The sequence below is a fragment of the Rhinatrema bivittatum genome, chromosome 1 (assembly GCF_901001135.1).
Source record: "Rhinatrema bivittatum chromosome 1, aRhiBiv1.1, whole genome shotgun sequence".
Classification (NCBI taxonomy): Eukaryota; Metazoa; Chordata; class Amphibia; order Gymnophiona; family Rhinatrematidae; genus Rhinatrema; species Rhinatrema bivittatum.
This window is the reverse complement of record NC_042615.1, coordinates 478,155,168-478,162,760: the sequence shown is the minus strand read 5'-3', so window position 1 is coordinate 478,162,760 and position 7,593 is coordinate 478,155,168. Positions and strand designations below refer to the sequence as shown.

Here is a 7,593-nt window from a genome sequence, read left to right as displayed (position 1 = left end):
GAGGGTTATGCTGCGGAATGATGTGCAGAATTTGAAATCCCCAACACACTGAGTGGCCCCGAGTTGGCCCATTAACTTTCTAGCTGGCTAAAAACACAACCAGCTAACTTGGTGGTGGGGTGGGAGGCTTTCCGCTGTGGAGCTGGCTATGCAGTTATGTTACTTGGTCAGTGCTGGAGGTCACAAAGTAACACAGTACGTAAAGACAGATAAAGATCTCAGTGGTCCATTTGGTCTGTTCAGTGGCGCTTCATCTACGTTAGCTAGATGTGCATAGAAATTCCCATATGCAACTCAACATCATCTTCCGCCTCTGCAGTGTCTTCTACCTGACCTTTGAACTCTTTGGGTATCACCACAAATTCTAAACTATTCCCCGGCAGCTTTCCATCATGCTCTTCTAGCCTGCATTAACTTCACAGAAAAGAACAGGGCAGTATCAATACACTGGAAGACATAGGAAAGAAAATCGGGAAGAGTATCATCATCCTAGATTTATTTCATTTGTATATTAATTTAAATATTTATTTACTCCTTTTCCTATACCACCTATCATCAATCTAGGCGGTTTACAAATTTTACATTCATAAAATTTTAAAATAAATAAAAACATTACCAGTACAAAATATTATAAAGCATACAACATGAAGAAACGGCTCTTAACCTTCCCCTCTAAACCCTCTTACTGCTTAACCCTTCAGCCCTATCTCTTAACCAGTGTTTCCAACTGGCTGCAGATTTTCAGGACAGGTTGATCCAGTCCTGGTTTTACTCCCCCTCCGCCGACGTAGGTGCTTATAGCCTTGATTTTGGGTGGGAATTCAAAAGGTAAATCAGAATAAGTCCCATCATGCAATGGGGTAGAACCAGGGCTGTGTCTACGTGCCCTAAAAATTCAGTGCTGGTTGGTGACCTTACACTTTACTTTTGGATATCATTATAAGCCTCCTTATAAAGCCAGGATTTTAGGATTTTTCTAAATAGCCTATACTCACCAATGCCATCATTGCAAAGGGTCTAATCCAAACTAAGCCGGCATTTTTTGCGATATCATTCCTAATAAAAATACTTAAGACGTTCGGTGGTTCTTATATAAGATGCTTTGATTTTCCCTCAATAAGCATGGGCACCATCTTACAGTACTGCTCTGATGTTTATTCATTATTATTTTTATTGATTTAACCTCCGGTTTGTTTGTGAGAAGGCAGTTTATCATTTTAGTATTAGACGATCCATGTCGCATGTAGTAAATACTATTCATCACCTAGTATTTGTATTTTTAGAAGTCATTAGCATTTGCTTTGAAATATAAGTCATTTTGTTTCACAATGTTTATATATTGTTTCCGGTATTGTTTTACTTTCGGTTTGTCTGTGAAAAGGCAGTCTAAGTTTAAAAAAAATCTTTTGGGTAACAGTATCCTTTCTGGCTTCTTTGTTAGATGTACACATAATAATCTCCCCTTTTTAAAATAAATAAAAAATTAAAAAAAGGGCTCAGGTCTTGCCATAGTATGCAATGTCTTTTTGAGAGTAATATTGACTTTATCACTATTCAGAGCGTTTTTTAAGTAATAGTTTTGATTTCAATAATTTATTATGTTTTAAATAGAGATAGGTGTTCCAAAAATGAGTATATTTTAATGTATGCTTATGAGTTGTGATATATTCAAATATATATTGACATTTTTTGAATCTCTTTTTAGTATATGGCACCATTGGTGAATGGAACCGGTAGAATTTTAAGTACAATTGATGCTAATTGAGGTGTGTCACATCTATACTTGAACTGTTATAGTATTTAAAAAAAAAAAAAAAAAAGCCTGTTTGAGCATTTTAAAATTGAGTTTTTATATTTTTTACAGATGTATATGCATTGCGGATGTTTTCTGAAAATTCCTATTTGTATTTGTCAATGTGTTTACAATTAAGGTATAATATTATATATTTTTTTGTGATTTAACTTTGCAGGTACCTCTCTTTTTTAGATTGATGTTGCTAACATGCTCTTTATTTTAATTCCATTGTCACTTTTAATTTGTATTTTTATGTTTTTATAAGTGTTATATTTATGTAATCGAGTATTGTTTGTTTGTAGTTATAATTTTAATTTATTTTTCATCTATTGATATTTAAGGTATTTTGTCTGTGTTTTAATAATTTTATGATTTTTTATGTATTTATGATTTATTGATTTTATATATATTTGTCTTTTTATAGCCCCTGAGGCAGCCACTATATGTGGCGAAACCCGGTCAGAGTCGGGCAGTTTTAACAAATTTTATATGTATTCACCATTAAATAATTGAAAAAGACTTCTTTGTGGCATCCACTTCTTTGTTGTTTCCATACGTGATCGTATAGTGGTCAGTACTCTGCGTTGTGGTCGCAACAACCTTGGTTGGTATCCAAGTCACGGCATAAATAATTGTTCTTTGGGTACGGTGCCAAGTAGTTGTTTTGTCTAGATCCATTTGAAATTTAAATCTGTTTCAGGTTCAAAAAGATTTACGGAATCCTGCAGTCTTCACACATACACTGTAACAACTGTGTGGAATTGTGCCCTTCACATTGCAGATACTAGAACCATGGAGAATTCTGTGGATTAAGAGCTGTAGGTTTCGAAAAGGAGCTGCGCTGTGGGTGACATCGAGAGACGGAAAGCTAACAGACATATGAGAGGTGAAAAGAGAGAGACTGAGGAATGGAAGGTTAGTTGAGGGAGAGAAAGGAGTGAAATTTAACTGTGAGTGGATGGAAAGGTAATGGAGAGAGTTAAAGATGAAAGGAAAGGTTCAATTTCTGACACTGATGTTGCAAAGAAGGCAGGAGAAGAGAAGAAATGGGAAGAAGGATGGAGTCATCTGAAGAGAGAAAGAGAGAGAGTGCAGGAGGAACACAATCACAGAAAGATACAATTGCCTAGAAAAAAAAGATTGAAAATATTTACCTTTAAGTTTTGAGAGTGGAATATGTCAACTGTGGGAATGTGTGTTTCTTAAATCGTTGCATTTTCTCAGTTCAGGAGGCAATGCATTTCTGTTTCTTACTCTGTGTAGCACTGTATGCCGAGTTTTGTAAACCAGCGCTCATGAGTTCAATCCTCATCGGAGCCTTTCTGATGCTCTTTGAGCTGCCAAGAAAGTGAGAATAAAAAAGGTTAAATTGAACTGCTTTGGAATTTTTAAACCTATGATATGGGAGAGTTATAATCTAATCCCAGGAAATAACTCCAATGTGTTGCATAACTCCTTGTTGGATTCCAGCCCAGCAAAAGCTGCTAAGAAAATACAAGCAAACCTAGGGGTGGTGTTTTTATCTCAAGAATTTGGTCGCATCGATTTGCTGCTCACACTGCCTTTAGAAGACCGAGGATTCCACTCGTGTCATATCCGAGATACCTATTTCTCACCTTGACCAAGATATAAAGTTTTTAGCAGGCGGCTTGGACAGTGATTGGTTTATGCTTGGTATTCCCGGGGCTGTGCAGTCGAATCTGGCATAGGGAAGTATGAAGGAATGTTAAAAATGGGTTGGGTGCCATCCAATGGCTTTGTAGCTCAGTGGTAGGAGCACTGGTTTGGTAAACCAGGGGTCATGAGTTCAATCCTCATCAGAGACTTTTTGATGCTCTTTGAGCTGCCAAGAAAGTGAGAATAAAGAAGGTTAAATTGAACAGTTTTGGAATTTTTAAACCTATGATATGGGAGAGTTATAATCTAATCTCGGGAAATAACTTCAATGTGTTGCATAACTCCTTGGTTGATTCCAGCCCAGCAAAAGCTGCTAAGAAAATACAAGCAGACCTAGGGGTGGGATTTTTATTTCAAGAATTGTGTCGCATCGATTTGCTGCTCACACTGCCTTTAGAAGACCAAGGATTCCACTCGTGTCATATCCTACTTATCTCTCACCTTGACTAAGACTTAAAGAGTTTAGCAGGCAATTTGCACAGTGATTGGTTTATGCTCGTTATCCCCAGGGCTGTGAGTTCAAATCTGGCATAGGGAAATATGGAGAAAAGTTAAAAATGGGTACTACGCAAACTTTCAAATGGCTTTGTTGCTCAGTTGTGGGAGTACTAGTTTCTTAAACCAACGGTGCTATTAGTTGGGGGGGGGGGGGGTTGTACGTGTGTTTTCAACATGCTATTACCCATTACTGAGTAAGCAGTAAAGCTAGCGCGTCCAAACGCTGGTTAACAGTGCCCTCTGTTGGGGTTTATGCTCCGTCGGAGTGTACTGTACTGTATCAGCCTGTGTAGTGTAAATCTCCAAAGGTATTTTTTTGCCCTAATTTACCTTAGAAGCAAAATATGTATTGCAAGGAATGAGCACTGAATGGAAGCACTGAGAGGATAGGATCACCTTGGTGGTGGCTGAAAAGAATATAGGGGATTAAGATGGTTCTGTTTAATATCTCTGTTCCCAATGTATACTCTCATCATTTTTTCTCTAATCTCCTTTTTTTTTTTTCAAAATCATGTTTTTATTGAAGAACAACACAGGTACAACCAAAACCAGACTTTGGTAAAGAAAGTGCACAATATAAGTTATATATTAGCGCCATGGTACTTTATAAGAGCAATTCCCCAGCATAGCAGGGTCAACTGTTGCAACATCCCGTGTACTCTGTTTTGAGGTCCTCCGGACCAAGATAAACAGATTAAACTCCAATCATATCCCACCACCCAGTCACATCTCAGACAACCACAGACATTCCTCCCACTACACACAACCCCCTCCCCCCTCCCCTGCCCTGGGAGACAACCCCTCCATGACAACCCTTACCACACATTCACAGAGAAGAGATATCAAATGCCCTTTTAAAGTTCAGTCCTCGCTGGAATACCCAATGATCATGAATCAAGTTGCATGTCACAGGGAAAACCAGGCAGCAGGAGAGTTCCAATCATTTCCAAGTAGAATGATAGCCAATGGCAGTTAGAGTGGCTTGGAGATCCGACGGCAATAAAGTATAACAAGTTGACCAGCAAGACTGGTAGATTGAGTCCCATTCTCTCTCGCTGTTCAGGGCAGCCAGCCGTTCCATTTGCATTGAAAATGCCAATCGCCCAAACCAGGCCCGCAGGTTTGGCGGCATGTCTGGAGTTATCCAGTCAGCAAAGATCATGCGGCATGCCAGTAATATTGCAGTATGGCCAAATTTATCCAAGGACAACTTGTAAGAAGGGAGAGCACCTCTCAAACCAGAGAGAAGTAACTTGCCCGTCCAGCCAATAGAGGAGCCAGTGCACTGAGCTACAACTGCAAGCACTTTCGTCCAAAATAATCTCAGGACTGGGCAAATAAACAATCTGTGTACCAAGGTACCCGTCACTTGATGACATTTAATACACTTAGGGGAGGGTAACTTCCCCATCTGGCAGCGGCGAACATCATCGCAAAAAATGTGGTGCAAAATCTTGAATTGTAACTCATGAAGAGAGAGATCCAGTAGGCTTTTGGGCATAAGTTTGAAACATGAAAGCATTTATTTATTTATTTATTTATTTAAACACTTTTCTATACCGTCGCTAAGTTAGGTACCATCGCAACGGTTTACAAACAGGCACAAATAATGTATGTATATGTATGTTGTTATACATTCTAACAGGTGCCAAATAAATACGGTTACAAACTCATTAATAAAATCAATGTTTGAATAGTGATGGTTAATTCTGGGTGTGTTATTGAGATACTCTTCATATTTATGTTAATATGCATTTTAAGGACTGTTAAAACTTCATTTTCAATTGCACTTCTCTGTCTTTTCTCTCCTCTTCCTCCTTAACCTCCCGTTTCTTTAGGAAAGGCTTGTTTGAAGAGCCATGTCTTTAAGGTTTTCTTAAAAAATTTGATATCACTCTGCAATCTGATTTCGGTGGGCACTGTGTTCCATAGGATGGGCCCTGCCAGGGATAGGGCCCTTTCTCTTACTTGGGTTAGTTTTGCTGATTTTACTGAGGGGATTGTTAGTAGTGCTTTATTAGCTGAGCGAAGGTTTCTTTGTGGGACATGGACTCAAAGGGCTGTGTTTAGCCAGTCTGCTTCTTTATCATATATTAGTTTGTGTATGGTGCATAAGGCCTTGTATTTTATCCTGTATTCGATTGGCAACCAGTGTAATTCTGCTAATGTTTCAGTTATATGGTCCCTCCTTTTTTTTTCTGTCAGTATTCTGGCTGCAGTATTTTGAAGTATTTGGAGTGGTCTTATTGATGTGCTGGGGAGTCCTAGTAAGAGTGCATTACAATAATCAGTGCTGGAGAAAACAAGTGTTTATAAAACTGTTCTGAAGTGGGCAGGTGTGAGTAATGGCTTCAATCTTTTTAGGACCATAAGTTTTGCGTATCCTTCCCTTACTTTTAATGATATGTGTTGCTTTAGATTAATTTCTGAATCCATTATTACCCCCAGATTTCTTACTTTTTCGGCAAGTTCTATTTTCTGGTTGTTTTTTAGAGCTATTGGGGTTTTAGTGATTTCAGTATGTTTTCTTTCAAGTTGTAGGAATTCAGTTTTGTCAATGTTAATGACCAGTTCCATTTTGGTAAGTAGTTGTTTTATTATGTCTAGGTACATGTTTGCTAATCCTAGTGTTTTTTCAATTGTGTCGTCTATTGGTAGAATTAACTGGATGTCGTCTGCATGTATGTATTAGAGATATCTATGGCCCACACCTCAGTTCAATACCGGGCTAAAGAGGCCACATGTGACACATGTGACACCAGCCTTTGATGGTGTTACACTTTAGGGCCCCATCAAAAAAACGTTGTATAAAAGCTGACTTCCGACGAAAGGACTACACAGTCCAGTGAAAGGATTGGAGATAATGACAGGTCTGCAAGTATGCATAGAAATGTTTAGCTGGTAAGTCATAGTCTCTGGCCAAAGATGCGAAGTCGTGCACCACTGGCGAGTCAGTAGCATAAAAGTGAAAAATGAACGCCAAACCTTTCTGCAGCCAGGCATCAAAAAGAAAATGGTTGGCTCGGCCTGGGGGAAAATCCAAGTTACCCATTAAGGGCATGAAGTGAGATGGAAGGCCAGCCGCTCCCTCTTGTGATCGTATCCAATGCCAAGCCTGTCAACATGGCTGTACCAAGCTGCGAGGGATAGTTAAGGTCCGATAAGCTCCAGGACTGGCTTGGATCAGGTACAGAGGGGACCATGGGGTGACCATGCTAATGACCAGTCCATCTTCACAATATGCATACTCATCAAGGAGCCATTCCCCCAGTAATCTGAGTTGGCAAGCAATGTTGTATAACCGAACATCCGGCAGGCCAAGGCCCCCCTCCCCTCTCTGAGACATCAACACCTGTTAATGTAACCTTGCTTTTTTCCCCGCCCAAAGGAATTTTTGGAAGGAAGACTGCAACCACCATATATCTCTACTTGTGAGCCAGAAGGGCAACATATGCAATTTATAAAGTAGCTTAGTCATGAGCACCATCTTAAGGGAGCGCTTCTGCCAAAGAGGGAAAGAGGCAAGGAGCACCAAGCCTTGAGTTGGGCATCCAATTCTGTCAATGTATTTTTTATATTCAGGGCATAAAGATCTATAGGGTCTCTGAGATCCAAACCCCCAG

At 39.4% G+C, this 7,593-nt stretch overlaps 1 non-coding gene across 1 annotated transcript; it reads left to right on the top strand.

The window, feature by feature from the left end:
* The first annotated feature begins 3,548 nt into the window (after positions 1 to 3,548).
* Positions 3,549 to 3,621, top strand: TRNAT-GGU. The gene has a single exon. It is a non-coding gene; the product is annotated as a tRNA-Thr (tRNA).
* Positions 3,622 to 7,593: the final 3,972 nt, after the last annotated feature.